General features: G+C 45.3%; 1 protein-coding gene across 6 annotated transcripts in view; it reads right to left on the bottom strand.

Moving 5' to 3' along the window:
* The window catches only part of TMEM266 (transmembrane protein 266), a 107328-nt gene that overhangs the window by 65708 nt on the left and 25052 nt on the right, over positions 1-16568 (bottom strand). The window contains exon 1 of one of the 6 annotated variants that reach the window (XM_042824129.1): positions 16363-16420. The exons of 2 other annotated variants lie outside the window; for them this stretch is intronic. The gene's annotated coding sequence lies outside the window, so the exon portion shown is untranslated. Of the gene's footprint in view, positions 1-7159; positions 7459-12964; positions 12996-13041; positions 13062-16362; positions 16421-16568 lie in introns of those variants that run through there. 3 more of the 6 variants (XM_042824134.1, XM_042824135.1, XM_042824132.1) reach the window with 3 other exon arrangements.

Raw genomic sequence — 16568 nt, 5'->3', positions numbered from 1 at the left:
ACCAGCGCCTCTCAGAAAAAGCACAAAGCCCAGCAACTACCTGAGCAAGCCACAATGTACCTAAATCTGAAGACACCGGGATGGAAAGTCTCTGCTCCAGACAAGCAGCCATCTGCTTGTTCAGTTTTAACAGCTCACAGCAAATAACAATTAATGAAGCATCTCAAAGTCCTAGAATAACTGTGTAACTAGGGCTACTCGCACAGAAAGCTGCTCCCTAACATCAAGCACACGTTCATTTAGAAAAGAGAGTACTCATTTAGCCTCTTACTCTGCATTAACTCTCCAGGATTGCTCTTTCTCCAAGCTACACACTGCCCCGATCTAGCTGTAATAAATTCTTTTATTTGCTGTTGTATCTTATAGCTTTCCTGGGTGGCTTAAGCAGAAGGAAAAAAAAGCCAAAACCATACCAACATACCATAGGGCTCTCAAGCCCAGACACCGATGAAGAGACCACTCACATATTTAAAAGGTGTATTTATAAATTCATCTAGCATTTGAAGCGTTGGACCTGCTTAATAAGAAGGAAAACCACAAAAGAATGCTTGGTGTCTCAGATACTAGCATTAGGCACAAGGCTGCCAGCTTACACCATTTCACTGCGCACCTCAACACCTCCTGCTCTATTTACATGCCCCACTGCTGGAGGTACTTCCATCTGAGCAATGGGTGAGGACATAGCCACACATACAAAGCAACACCACTCAGACCAGGGATGGCTTCTAGTGAGATGATCTCCGTACAGTCCAGCATAATGTACACAGCTCAGGCCCAATGCAGTGCTGACACAGCTCATGGGCTCAGGGTTAGCAGAAACTAATACTGAGCTTTACACTTGCCACTGCACATGTTGATGGGAACGAGCCTAGAATCAACAGCTCCACTGGACTGAAAACATCTGTTTGTTCTCCAGCCCGAGGAACTAAACGGCTCTGGGCTCAGTTAGCACATGGGTAGAAGCTAACTTGGACAAACTCCATGACAAAGGCACTCTGGCACACCTCTCACCTCCTTCCACACCCACTCATCCCCAATACTCAAAGTATTTTGAGCCACAAACCATGGTTCTTAAAAGGAAACAACAACAACAACAACAACAACAGGTTAAATCTCCCTTAAATATTAAGAATCACAAACCCAGGAAACAGTCAGGCTTATATTTGTGTGCCACAACTCCATTTCAGAATTTCACATGCTTGGTTTTACACTAACCTAGCCAAGGCCCAGAAAGACAGGTATATTACCAGTAGAAGCAAACTGAGCACCCGTTCAGCCTCAAAGATGTTTGATTACAGATACAAGCAAACCAAACTCTTGGATTTCATTTCCACTTCTTTTTTTCTGACTCCCCACAACTGCAGTGAAGAGTCTCTATCCAGAGACCTGGATAGCCCCAGTGAAGTAGACAGCAGATGTGTACTACAAGGAGGCTGTGGATGCCCCATCCCTGGAGGCATTGAAGGCCAGGCTGGATGTGGCTCTGGGCTGCTGGTTGGCAACCCTGCACATAGCAGGGGGTTGGAACCAGATGAGCACTGTGGTCCTTTGCAACCCAGGCCATTCTACGATTCCAAACGTGGTCACACTATCAGACAAGTTATAATCAGCATCTAGAAGTAAAGACTTCACTGTATGAACCAGCTATATATATCTGAGGAATATCTAGACTCTGCCATTCCTGGTGTTATAAGCATCCTTCCAGACAAAACATTATAGATATATGACAATATGGCTTTGCTGTGTATCTTAAAAGCAACCATGTAACAGCCAGTCCACTTGTGTGAAATGCATTGCTCTTCTCCCACACACAAAGCTAGGCTTTGTAGTTTGGCTTCGGGCAACAAATAGCTGTAGCATTTTATCCCATTGATGCCTTCAGGATGAACCTCACTCTGTTGCAGTCAGCAGTCTGATCCAATCTTAATTTCACGTCCTGCCTGATACTTCAAAAGAAAGCGAGTTCTTTCACACAGTGCACGTGGTCACACCACTTGTACTGCTGTGGAAAAAGCTTTGCTGACCACACTGAAGCTAGACAAAGGACTGGACCACCATATAAAGCATACCATAAGGAACAATTACTTTAATATACGGTTAATGTGTTCAACTGTACAACCCCGGGTCCCTCAGCAGGTAATGGCATGCACTTACTAAATTCAATAAGCCAGGTTCCTGCCACAAACAGATGGTGAGGCACTCATCCTGAGCTGCGAGGACATTCAACCCTGCCAGACCTACGATCTGGAGTAAACAGCCCTCACAATGCACAAATTCACTGGCCAGCAATTCCAGGTTTAGCAGCCAAACCTGCAACTTTCCCCCTCACTTCTAACTGAGCTCAGGATGGTAACATCACATACAAAAAAAACATACAAAGACTGCACGTTTTCAACTATAAAGCATATATGCTAATTTTTAGGCTACTCTAAATATCTTTAAATCACTGCCAATGAATAAAAAAAAGTTGTGGAGATGTGCTGGCTGAGAAAAGTTATTCTCATTTATGAACCATAGAATAGTTGCTTTTTTGTGTGTATTCAGCAGTGGTAACAAACACTTACTTAAGGTGATGTAATAGTTTTGGGCAAACACTTACCTCACACATGGCAATCTGCTGGAGACAATGTGGTACAACTGGCAAGTCTGTGCAACAGATTGGTCCCCTGGCACTCAGTTCAGGGAATAAGCAAAGCAGATGTACTTGAAAAGGCTCGTTTGCTCACTGTTTTCATTAAAGCTGAATACAAGAAAACAGGCCACAACCCAACCATAGTGATCCAAGGGAAAATTCTCTTCCCCCTTCAGCATACTGGGCTGCGGTTCCCAAACATCCACTGGAGCAAGTCAAGGGCAGCCTGCTTCTTGCAGCACTGCACAGGCAGAAGAGCTTTGGCCACAACTCTGTGACTCAACGTGGCAGCCCTCCTGCCACCCTCTGTAGCTCTATTTTAGCACCATCTGATTTAGTACTTCAAGTCTCATGACCCATATCCAATAAAGAGGTTCTGTGTAATACACTGATCAGATAAAAGGATGCTTTCAAGCAGTGGTTATGCAAGAGATGCACACTGCAACGCAAACTCTCAAACTCTGAACGAATGCTAAATGAAATAAAACCTATCCTTGCTCTTAAATCTAACACATTGGGCTTCTGCTTGGAACTGAATGACGTCTGTTACAGCTGCTAACAGACTTTTGTTAAGACTCACCAACTAAGCTTTATTAAAATTAAAAGAAAAAATTAGAAAACAACTTCACCAGGAGAGAATCCTCAACACTTCTAAGAGGTATTCTTCAAAACTATTTTAACATCAGTACTGTACTAACCTCTCCAGGCAATCACTACTTGCTAAATAAGTTGTCAGTCTCCAGACACAGGCACAACAGCAATTTGCACACAATCCAAGCAATCTGTAATGAAAGCACACTCTCCAGCTCGATTCCACATCCAACAGCACATAGCAAATTGGTGCCAGAGAGATTAGAATTCATCTTTCTGACTTTCTGTCTGGTACTTAATCGGTGGAAGACGCCACTTCCCAATAGACAGCAAAGCCTCCAGTATTAGTGGTGTGGGTTGTTTAGTGTTTTTATTTTTGGAGATTTTATGTATGTAATTTCGTTTTCAATTCTTATGTGAATTAGCAGTACGAAGTGCTGCAAAATCAATACAGCTTCAACAAAACAAGTGTATCTGCAAGGAATTAAGATTACACTGGCCTCAGGTCAGAGATTTACTGCACTTGACCCTGTACAACAAGAACTAGAAATGAAACTCTTGCTGCAAAGACCAGCCAGGAGCTTAAAGAGGCAGCATTTTATGTTTGTTTTACTCTTCATGCCTCTAATAGTAACATCGTAAAACGAATAAAACTAACTTCCTTGCTTTATGGCTCTCACTCAATACACTATTGTTAACAGCTGACAGTTCACAACCTGTTCAGGGTTTACAACATTAGAAAAAAAAAAAACCCAAAAAAACAGGACAGCTTTCAGACATTACCAAGCATCTGCTGTCAGTGAGAGCTGTCCGAGGCACTCACTGCAGGCTGAGGAATGCAGACATACCAAGATGAGGATCAAAACTGCCCATTTTAGAATCCTAGAATGGAACAGTCTGTCAGGGCAAGAACAATTAGCCCATATTTTTATTATTCATATGCTACTTAGAAACACATTAGGTACTTCATAAGGTGTTTTTCCTCCCCTCTCCCCCCCCCCCCCCCACACCCCCCCAAGTGACATAAGCCCTACTCCAAAGGATTTAGTCTAATTGGAGACAATGCTTGCAGTAATAAGATCAGTTTTGAATGCATACATACTCAAGGGCTCACAAACACAGCTTGGGTTACAGGGCCTGAGATAGTTGGTGATGCTGAAGGTGGGAGCTTTTAGAAAAGCTGAAGAACTGACAACATGAGAAATATTGTATGCTTCAGGATGGGAAGATTTGTCTCAAATCAAAAGTGGTGAACGCTTTTTTGAAAAAAATTCTGTTAACAAGTCATTTTTTGTAATGCATACTACCTGCCTTTAACAGCTGTGGTAATACAGAATTCCAATCAAGCACAGAACAGACAGGTGGCCAAACTAAATGTAAAGAGCTTCAGAGAGAGGTGATAGGCAGCACCCAAAGGGCTGGAAGATACATCTGCAGCAAGAAACACTGTGCACCATCATCTGGGAGCAGAGCACTTCTGACTCCTGCAGGACTAAGATGAGGAATTTACACCTGCTGAGGCAGCTGCACTCTTGTGAAGCGCTTTTATCACTAACTGCAGATGGCAGACAGCACACGTAGGGCAGAACTGATTTTTCCTTCCAAAAAGCATGTGCATACTCCAAAAGTCCAAAGAAGTGCCTCTGCTATAGTGATATGCAACTGTAGTACGCATCAAGCTTTTACCCAGATAAGGAGCCAGCCTATTCACTTTACATTAAATTACCATGCATCCCTTTGTTCTTGTAAAATGGAACGATAAAGCCTGAGCCATTAAGAATGGGAACAAAATGCCTTATGTGCTTCTCCCCACCCCCCTCTGCTTTTAGAGATGGTTTTACTGAAGGAAAGAACCATCTTACTCTGTCCAGGCCAACAGTTTTCTTCTCAGGATTAGAAAGAAACTAGAGCAGGTCACGCTGAGCTGGCACTGCCGCAGCCGGACTTTGATACCCATCACCAGCTGGCGAGTTGAAGGCTAACTCAGCTATTGCTGCACAATGGCAGCCTGCAGCACTGCAGCAAAGTAACCACGTAAACCAGAATCCCTCCCCACCCCCCCAGTAATTTCCCTACAGAAAAACAGCAGCTGACTAGAACTACAGATTTGGCATTCTTCAGCAGGCGATAAGATTTGCTGTAAGTATCTAAAAATACACTTGATGGCTGGCAGCCCAAGGAACTAATCAATGGAAGTTCACGAGGTGTGCTTTGCAGCCCAGATGTTCTCAAACTGCACTCTGTGGAAAAACTGATGGAGATGACCAATTGCAGTACGCTGCCTTCTATTCCTTCTGCTATTGCCGTGTGTGCTCAAAAGATGGGAAGCATGCTTGCAATTGAAAATATTCCCCCTTAATTATTTCCTTTTGTTACAGTTAGCATAAAATTGTCACAACTAATTGGTGAGATGAAGTTGTTTCAGAGACATCTTGATATCAAGCACAAATCAACCTGCACCGCTGCAGCAAAATGACCTTAAGAAAAGCTCCAAATGCACAACCACGGCACCAGGACTCCAGATAGCAACAAAAACTTCAGACAGCAAACTATTTCCCCAACCTGACTTACGCATTTTTTTCAGTAGATAGCATTAAAACTTGAGTAAAACGGAAGAAGAGCAAGAGGTCTTACTTGCTTATATAAAGAAAACACCCTGAAGGATTTTCTAGGCAAATGATTGCAAAAGCTAACTGTTACTAGATCTTAATTTATTATATATTCACATCTGAAAGCTTTCTTCCAACACTTCAGTCATAAATGATGATAAAAATGCAAAACTATACCTTGGGGAAAATACAAGAACTGGCTTAAACGTGTATTTCTCTATGCACTAAAATAAACACACAGCACTAGCACTGAACTTGGATACAAGGCTGTCATCTCCCTTATGGGGGCACACACGCTAGTTATGGACAGTTAGGGGTGAGAGAATGGCTGCTGCACAGGTAATGCCTCCTGTTCTATTCTGTTGGCCCATGATGTCAGAGGATGCTGGTGCTGTGGCAGTAGAGATTGAACCTTCCCACCAATATCATCACATTTTGCTGCCATGAGACAGACAGCAGCAGAGGGGCACTCTGTCAGAATGGCATCTGCCATGGAAGTACAAATGGAGCAAAAGTGCAGAACGGAATTCCTCCATGAGGAAAAAAATGGCACCCGCTGACATTCAGCAACCCTTGGGAGCACTTATGGAAACCAAACACAGGGTGTGAGCCCAGTGAGGTGCTGCATTTCAGGAGAGGCAACAGCGGGTCACCTCAATTGGTGCGCTTGTTTACCAGCGCTGTGTGCAGGCTCTTGTCCAGTGCTGCCAAAAATTCACAGCTCATGGTGGTGACTGTGTTGAAAAACTGTTTTGTAGTTGACAATTTGCTCTATAAAACAGTGTTATTATGCTCTTTGTAGATGTTGTAGTTCCCATGGAAATAAATAGTAGGTTGCTCTAAAAGTAATGCCTCCATACATCGCTTATTTTGATTTCAACAAGAAAGTTCTTTTCTTCTCCCTTTTTACCAAAGATGTGCACTCAGCATACGAGCACAAATCCGTAAGCACCCCCAGGGAAGCCTCAGAGGCCCTTTTGCAGCATTTCTCAGAAAGCAGTGAGTTTTGTCAACTCAGAAGAATTACTGATCTGTCATCATCTCTACAAGTTACAAAGCACAGAGAACTAAAGCCAAGTTCAAATTTCCAGTGCTTTCCTTCGCTCTGCTACTTCAGTCTGCTCCACTTCTTTCCCCTAAGAAGGGCAACATTTGCCCTTGGCGGAGGACAAAATGTAGCGTGTGCTCATCTTCAGCTCTAAATAATCCAAACCAACTCTGCTCTTACTAGCACCGGTATGCTTCAGGATTTTCCCTTAACACCATCAAACTCTTCCACTCTGTAGTTTTCAAACAACCATTTTTAATGCAAGCAACAGCATTTTACCTTAGTATTTGGAGAGAACATGAAGCTGTTTCAACAAAGAGGTTCAGGTTTTCGCAGTACAGGTCAAGAGCTTCACATGCAGACCACTAAACCTGTATTTCAGGCAAGATTTTGCAAGTGGATTCCTTTGGAGACATGCTGTCAAATCTGTTCAACTCTGCTATTGCTGTTGTTGAGGATGGAGTGCAGGTGCGAATTCAGGAAGATTTCCTTGGTTTACCATCAGGGCTGCTGGCTGAAGGGTTATCGAGTGTGGACGCTGCCTTCTTTGTCCCCATTTCTCACATAAGTTCTGGCAGCTACACACAGAAAGACAGATTCCTTTATGTATGATAAATGCTACAATCACTGCCACCTCCTTAGGGAAGGCAAGAAGTGCTGAGCACAGCTCAAAAAGAGAAATCGTTCATACCGAAAATACAACTTCTCTACTGCAAGGCAGACTGATCTTTTGCTGGCTGAACAGCAAGATAGAGAACATGCAGCTGATTAACTGAATACACTGGACCTCATACCATAAAAAACACACCACTTTGAGCAGGCTTCATCACTTCTGTCATCGTTTTTGGTAATAATTGTGTCACTGTTGCTTTTTCTTTAAGCTCCAGCTTGGGGAGGTGGGATAGAGATCCTGGACTTTTCAGCAGGATAAAATTCAGAAAAAAGATCTGTCCACCACCACTTATTTCCCAGCCCTTCTAAGAAAGGCCACTGAAGCATATGGGGATGTTTTTGAACAGATAGGCACACCCAGTCAGGAGCCCACAGTTGAACTTACAATCTTGCTTTGGATCACAACATGACACAAGTGCACATTCTATCAGCTATCGCCATTGCAGTAAGCTTCCTAGTCAGCTTTAAAATCACCAAAGAATTAAGAAAAACTTAAATTATTTGTAAGGTAGAAGTATATACATAATGAGGTAACATGTAACAGAAAGACAGTTTGTCCCCCAAAACCCCATTCGCATGCCTTTTAATCAGAAGCTTGCTCTCCTTCACTGTTTTCCTCCCTTTCCTCCCTCAGGCAGCTTGGTAAGCTTGTAAGCAGTTTTAATCTTCAGGGTGGGTGGTGGTTGTTAGTTTAATACAGTATGTTTAAAAAGGCTCTATGGTCCTGAGCACTGCTGCAAGCAAACACATACAAAATTAAATTCCATAAACCAAGAAATGCTTTCAGAACTGCTACTACCATTCAGAGAGAAGACGTAGTAAAACAGTCCATATTTTGCATTGTATAAGCTTTTGCTCAACTCTGATCTATTCAGTTGTTCCATCAACTAGATATCAGGTGATATCAAATATGTTTTTTATTTCAAACTTAGGCCCTGAATGCAAACATTGCCAGTGTCTGCTTAACAAAGACCGATTATTCAACGCATATCCAAGTTACTATGAAATGTCTATAATACATTATTGATAATATAACATCTTCTGACCTAGACAGAGCTGACTAAAGCATATAATTAAAGGTTTCTGATGCATTACATTATTCTCCTCCAAATGCAGCTCCAGCAGCACACTTTAAGGACCCAGTGAAGCAGCCTACGTCAGCTTGCTAAGCACTCTGTCAAACTATTTAAACAAAGCCGGTGTCCTTGGGAAGGAAAATACCACCCCACTACCTGTTTTTCTCCAGAACCAAGTTCTCCATTATGTAATTCAACATTTTGAACTCCGGTTCTCCCTTTTCCTACCTTCGTTCTATGATAAAGCAATCTGTATTGCATTACAACAGCGTCATAATCAAGATAAGGATTTCATCACACCAGACATGACCTGGAGGGACAGCTCCTGTGGCACACAGCTACCACATAACAAGCAAACACACTGCAAGGTGGTTTTTAAAGCCTGCAAAACGTAGAGGCACTAGAGCACAAAGTCCTCCCACTCCCAAAATGAGCACTACAAGCCTACACTTCGCAGTCCATTTGTCCCATACACCTTAATCCCATTGCAAGGTGCAATTCAGAACAAAGCTCACTTCACACCTTCACTCCTCATAAAGGCCATCTATCAAACAGATGCTCAGCAATCTTTCAGACGATGATGTGGATTATGAGTAAAAATGATCCAGGAAATATCAACCAGGCACCAGCTGATGCTGCTCACCTCCTCAGTTCCCCATTCCCAAGCCTGCAAAACAGCTGAATAACCCCTTAGCTTTGTTTGCCCCTTCATTGCATCTAGCTCTTTCATATTTACAGATTGGCAGGTTACCAGCAACTTGAATGCAATCATTTTAGACAGCTTGAAGTTCCTTCAAAACAATGCACACACATAAGCTTACAGCAGACACAGTGATCCTGTTCAGCACGCAGCCTCCAGAGGATGGAGGAGGGAAATTCTTTCCACAGCTCCCAAACTTCAGAAGAGTACGAGTTGCTGAAGAATATTTAACCACAAGAAGATACAATGGAAATCACACATGCACAAGAATTAAAACTTGAGAGTACAGAGCTCAATATTCAAGGGGCTGTAAAGAGTCCTTGAGTTCCCATCTCTCCTGGCTTAGGGGCAGCCCTTAGCCCAGCACTCCAGGCCTCCCCAGAATTTCCAATGCCTTCACTCACACATCAAAATTCCTCTGCTTTCTGGCAGTACCTGAACCTGGGCACGAGACTAAAAGCAGCACTTTGGAATAAATTCACCTTCGAAACCAGCAGCAGGGAGCCAAGTTTGTTGGAAACGTTCACAAACATGAGCAGTCACATTACATCCATCATGGACTTAACCTGAATATTGAAGCAATACACTGGAGAAGACTTCACTTCACAGCCTGGAGCATTTAAACAGCCCAACTACTGTAACAAACTACCTGGCCTCTGAAGTTCTGTTTTGGCCATCAGAAGCAAATCACTGGGTTATGTCCTTTTCTTTATTTCTTCTCACTTTTGAAGTGAAAGAACGACACAGAGCAGAGATCTTCAGCATCTCACAGTATGGGGCAGAAGCTTTTTCAAAAAACTACCTCCAGCTTTTAAAAGCTGATGCTTGTAGGGAAAAAAAAAAACAAAAGCCAAAATCACCAATGCCGTATTAAAAGCTTGTCTGAACTTCTGTTCAAGACAGAATAAAAACCTTAAAGAATGCAAAAATGCTGTGAACTTGAACTCTAGCAACAATCCCCTATCAAAACCCAAACTATTCTTAGCAGCCTGCAAGCAGTTTCACATCACAGCAGGGTCACTGCAGTGCTGTCCTACATAATAAATATGCATGGAACTACCAGAAGTGAGGATCCCTGATCTAAACAGCAAGCAAGGTTGTTTCAGGTAAATTACAGCATCTGACCCTCCCACCTACTTTCTGCTTTTATAATCACCTCTTCCAGTTAGCAAACAAACAGGATTTTCCATGTGGTGGCGTGAAAAAAAAAACCACTATGGAGCAAAGACAAGACAACACAAAAGTTAACTACTGTGTTGATAAAATAAATGGCATTCAGTAATTATTTACAATATGAATACAGCCTAGCTGATTTCTCAGCAGTGTTCCTTTAGATGACAAGAAGAAAGTTTGGTTATTATGGCTCTAGCATCGGGTGGTTAGAGAAGGATACATAGGCACACACTGACAAAGGTGAGACAGCTTCTCCTTACCAGCATCAAACCTTAATGCAGGCCACAAACAAGACAGGCTGAACTTACCCAAGCTCCCACATCAACACAGATTCTTACCAGTGTTGCACCTGATCATTTAAAAAGAAAAGTAACTACTGAAGAATTGCGTTTTGAAAGACTGCTACAAGCTTGTGCTACCGTTGTGCAGCAAAATTCTTAGTGGCACATTTATAGTATTACCTGCACAATAAAGTGGGACTTCTGTGTTTTTTTTCCCAGACATATCTATCATCATTCACACTGTCCTCATGAAAATTTATTTCGCTTGTAAATCCCCTGGGGAAGAATTTGTCTTATCCGTACTTAACAGCCCAGGGCACAACAAAGTTCCACTCTCCTTTGCTTTAAATCCAAGTGTAGCACGAGTATTTAAGACAGAAGACTGAATGCGTTCATAGAATGCCCTTTGTATTCACTTCTCACTCAGTTCCCTCTTGCAGTTCAGAATAAACACTTCAGCTGTCACTCTATTAGCAGCTCTGCCTCCCTATGAAATGAAGATGGAGCCAAGTTTGCCTGTATCGTGAGTTCACAGTAAGCAGCAACCAGATGGACAGCGCATCACCATATGCTCCCCCTTGCCAAAAGGTCAAGAAGGAAGCAAATACAAGTCAGGGAGGAAAAAAAAGAAAAAAAAAAAAAAGAAAGGAGATGTGGAAACAAATACCTCTGTAGCATACCCATTAATTCATGCACACACTCTTTCCTCCCAAAAGCACGTTCTTCTACTATTTGTACCTTGGGATCAGAACTGCAGGAAGTGGGGGCAATGAGTGGGGCAGCTGGGGACAGCATCGGCTCCAGCACAGCCCTTGCTAGGCAGGTAATGTGCCTGCACTGCATGCAGCAGTGCTGTGTTCCTACCAAGAGCCCTCACACAAGCACGGGGAAAAGAACCTGTCTCACACGGCCCTAAGCGATAGGGAAGGGAACAAAGCCAGCACTATATGCAGGGTCAACCCCAGAGAAGCAGAGGCTTTTCCCAATGCACTGCCAAGAGGTTCAGCTGTGCCCACTCCACAACCTCCCCCACGTTTCTTTTTGCCCAGAGATAACGTGTCAGAAGCTTTTACACAAACTTGGGATGCTACTTAAGAGCTGCATTGCTCTTTCAGTCGAAGGAAACCAGCCAGCCACGTCGTGTCTCTGAGGAGTTCCTGCCCTTTGAACTAGCCTCAGAAATAACAGCCTCCAAAGCTCCAATGTATATTGAATTATGTTACTGCTCCCTGCTCAGGATTGACTTCTTAAAATCAAAGAAAACAAAAAAAAGAGCATTCATGTTGCTAGAAGTGGTGGCTGGTAACAGAAAAAAGAAGTAAATACATGCAAGAAAAATCTTCCAAGTTGCCTTTAAGACCTTTGCATGAGTTAGCAAACAAACTGTGCCCCATATCTCACTTTCCTCTTCAAACGCTGGTTTCAAAGCTAATTTTATCATTCCTGATAAAAAGTGACAATTTATTAGACACGGGCTGTAAAACCCAGGCAGCTCTTACACACCAGCAGCTACGGGCTGTGCACTGCTGAGACATCACACACCTCACACTTACATCCGGGCTGTCTGGTAACACTCATTAACACACACATAGGAGCCCTGCAGTTCACAATCAGACAGCCTGCTTGAAATTCCGATCATCACCTCCACAGTGATGCATTTTCTATGAGAAATTTGATAGGGGTACAAAAGTACTAAAACAAGTCAGCAGCACAAGTCGCACTCACTTTAATAAAATCTGAGTTTTGCTATTTTGCTAGATAAACTCTCATCATCTCAGTGGCAAAAGCTGGTAGGTACACTTTACTAACAGCCACATAACACTGTTAAGTCACTGTAAGAACGAGAGCCACAGCTTTTTGACAAGCTCTGACACTTCCCTGGTTTGCAGGCAGCCTTTAAAGTTCCCTGAACAGCACAGACGCTGTCTCATGGCAATCCATTCAAGCAAAACTGAACTGTTTTCCTATGGCTGCTTGCTTTTCTTAATTATTTGGCAGCCCCTGGACACAGAAGCCATGCATACCCACGCTTCGGGCAGAGCAGGAGCAAAAGGGGCCATGAAGCACTGCAGGGCTGCTGAGGCAGACATACAAAGCAGCAGAGGGACAAGGAAACAGGTCAGACATCAGCTCTCATTTTCCTGGACAGAGCACCAGCTTCACCCACAAAATAACACCTTACCCAAGGAGGCAACTGCATGAATTACAGTCAATGCTGAGGAGTGGAATCCCACTTGTGGTTCACCTTCTGTGGCTCACCTTAACATCCGTACAATATCCTTTTAGAAACACAAACAATACGAAGAGGTTCCATGTCAGAAACTAATTTGCAAGGCAGTTATTTTGGTTTGGAGTTCAACTCTGGAAAATTAGGAAGCATCATATTTAGAACAGCATATGACTTAAAAAGATGATTAATGCAAATGGAGGTTAACAGTTACGTTTGCATACTAATTTTCCTGCAAATCATTGGCTCATTCAGTGCACTGGATGGCTCACACAGGCAGAACTAAGCTTCTGCAACCCTCAGCCAGACGTTTGCTGACTGACAGGTCTTAGGTTTAGCAATCCAAGTATCTGAATATTTTAAAGTGTAGTTTTAATTCATGTTTAAGATACAGTTTTGAATAAAAACCTAAGCAGATGCATGTTGTTATCCTGCTTAGTTAAGTACCATTCAAACTCCCTTCTTGCTTTGGGTTCACAAGAGCCTGCCTTTCATCACTCACACAACGCCAATGACTCGGAGAGGATCACCTATACGTAATCAGTAGTGACCATATAACAAAACATGGAATTAAACCCTAACACACAGCACTTGCCTTGCCAAAACCCAACTGCAGGCAATAGGTGGACTGAAGGAAACCTCCCACTGTCCCATTTGGCCTTAACCTCCACTGAAGACTTTGTTGGGCGAAAAAAAAGACTTTAAGCTCACCACTGGGAGCCTCTGGAGCCAAAGTCACAGGACAAGTTATTCCACATGATGATCAACTAAGGTTTATTGTGCTCCACTTGAAGCTGGAAGTTCACCAAGCACAATGATGTCCATCCCACTACACAACAATGAAACCCACTCTCTGTTTTCCAACCCTACAGAGCACAGATTCACTCCTCATGTTATTACACCCACCAGGACCACTGTCACCGAATCTAACAGTGTGCAAAATCCAGATAGGACCTGCAGGGACAGAAGGGAGGAAGGCCATGAGTTCTCCACGCATGATCCAGAAGCAAAGGCTCTGCAAATAGCACTGCGTTGACTCTTCGACAATAATACAAGACAAAAAAGACTCCAGCCCACTCTCTTACAGCAACAGTGGTTCTGCAGTGTCCATAAGGATGTAAGTGCTGTCCGTTAAGGAACACCAGTGTCCAGCAGATGAGTTGAGTACTATGCAGACAGTACACATCATTTGTTGCACGTATAGAGAGTGCATGCAGATTGGTGTTACACTAAGTAACATGATTTAGTTCATTACTGTTCTATTGACGGGTAACGCAATAATCTAAATGAATACTGGTAATAAATTAGAGGTAAACTTCAATCTTACCAGGGTCTCAGAGGGCAATCCATTTTCTCCCAGTCTAGAAGAAATCACATTAATTACAGTGAAACCACATTCCTGACCACGCTTGAAATCTCACTTCCAGCACAGAGCAATTGAAGCAGCAACCTGTGATGCAATACTGCTGCAGAGTCAGCAGCTGCAGCGTGCAGCCTGCCGGAGATGGAGCTGTCAGCAGGCTGCTGGCCAGCCCGACTGTGGAGCCCCTGCTGGACCCAGGCTAGGGCAGTGCACAGCAGCACCTGGAGCAAGCAGAGACAAAGCAGAAAGCCGCTTGTGGCTGCCACAGAGAACCTTCAGAACTCACATCCAACTGACCTTTGAGAACACAGTGATGGGGACAACAGTTACACCGTGCACTGTGCTCTGCATTTGCAGTCAGCCATGGTCTGGAAGCACTTCAGCTGAGCAGCAGCTTTTGTTGGCACTTGCACTGCAAGCTTACATAGCTCATGTCTTGATTTTCTTACTGACCTTCTTGTGAAACAGCTGGAGTCAAGGTCTTCCTCTCACCCACTGTTCCCAGTCTGCACTCAGAACTGAATGCACACTCCTGTGAGACATTCTCATTGTCTGCTCTTGTGCAGAGCGTGCTCGCAGCATGCTGACAGCACCCAACTTTTCCCACAACTTAAACCTCTTCCCAGCCTCCCAAGAAAGAACACTCCTTATGCACAACAGGGGACAGCAACTTCCCACCTGGATAGGAAGCACCGGAACAGGGCTGCAGGAACCCCGCTTCGTTCCAAAGCATGCAAGAATGAGTGTGCACATACACCGCTTCAGGAACACGGGCTCCCTGCTTGCAGTCCCTCTTTGCTGATAGTGAACATTCCCTAGCAGCACTCAGGAAACACAGCACGTTGGGAGCAGCACACATATGCTTCTCATCCAGCACCCTCTGCAAGTGAGAGGCACTCCTTCCCTTCTCTACTCACAGCACAGACCTCATTCACAGGATCAAGTCGTAGTTGTTTCCCCCCCAAGAGGTAACAGCTGCAGAGCGTTAACCACAAAGCCCTATTGCACAGCACCATGCAGCCCAACACCTGTGGTACTCCTGACCAGCATCAGCCCTTTTACAAACAGCCTGCATGGACCTGCCTGCAGGAGCCAACAGAGAACCGCTGGCTATCAGCACCCCACAGGAGCCCTAATGTTGCCCTAAATGCAATAACACTTTGTAACAGACCAAGGATGTGCGGGTCACTCACCTTGGTCTGGGCAGGATTGCAGCCTGCATGCACCACACCACCAGGCAGTGGCTGTTGAGCAGAGCCCGCAGCACAGCAGGTGCCTGCACCGGGACCGTGAGTCTGCCCGCAGCTCTCTGCTGATTACCTGCACACGCAGGCAGCTGTGTGCACACCGAGTTCTGCCCCTGTCGCTCCTTCCATAAGCAATCACTTACAGCTGTTACAGTGGATTCAGGTGCGTGCCTTAATTCACACACAACTTGTAGGTCAGCCTGCTGCAAGCGCCAACCGAGAAACCCCTACAGGGGACACCCAACGAGCTCTCGTCCTGAACTCAGTGCGCAACAAACTCAAAGCCCGCAAGTCCACTCGCTGTTCACACACAACCTTTCCGTGCCACGCCGTAGCAGGGCTCCCCGCAACTCTCCGCGCATAGCAGAAGCGGCCTACGGAGCTTGTAACGTGACAGCAGCGCACAGCTCCGCAGCGCGGCGCGGATCTCGCCCAGCCCCGCACGACGGCGCCGCTGCGCGAACAGCGGAGCGCCTTCAGCCGTCCCGGGCCCCGAGCGGCACGACGGAACGCAGCGGCCCAGCCGCCCACCCCGGGACAGCCCCGGTCACCCCGCCGCGGGAAGTTGGAGGGGGGCGGCGCCGCCTCCAAACTTTCCCCGCCGTGGAAATGCTCCAGGCGCGCCGTCCGCCCGCGCGGCCACTCCGCACGGAGCCGGCCGGCCCGCCCGCCCCGCGGGACCCACGGCGGCGGCCCCGTTGTGCCCGGCGTCGTGCACGGCCGCGTCCGAGCACGGCACGTACCTGCTACCTGCCGCACCGCACCGCGCCGCACCGCATCACGTAGCTACGCTCCGGCGGGGGCTCGGCGCGCGCCTCGCGCGTGAGCAGCACCGCGAGGGGAGAGCGGAGGGGAACGCCGCGCGCGCTCACGCTCAGCCGCCCTTCCTCCCGGGTCGCCTTGGAAACGGCGCGCGGCGCGAAGAGGGGGAGGAGGAGGAGGCGGTTTA

The sequence above is a fragment of the Centrocercus urophasianus genome, unplaced genomic scaffold, assembly GCF_019232065.1.
Source record: "Centrocercus urophasianus isolate 14NV4802_14NV808 unplaced genomic scaffold, USGS_Curo_1.0 seq_23, whole genome shotgun sequence".
Lineage (NCBI taxonomy): Eukaryota > Metazoa > Chordata > Aves > Galliformes > Phasianidae > Centrocercus > Centrocercus urophasianus.
This window is presented reverse-complemented; position numbering and strand designations above follow the sequence as displayed.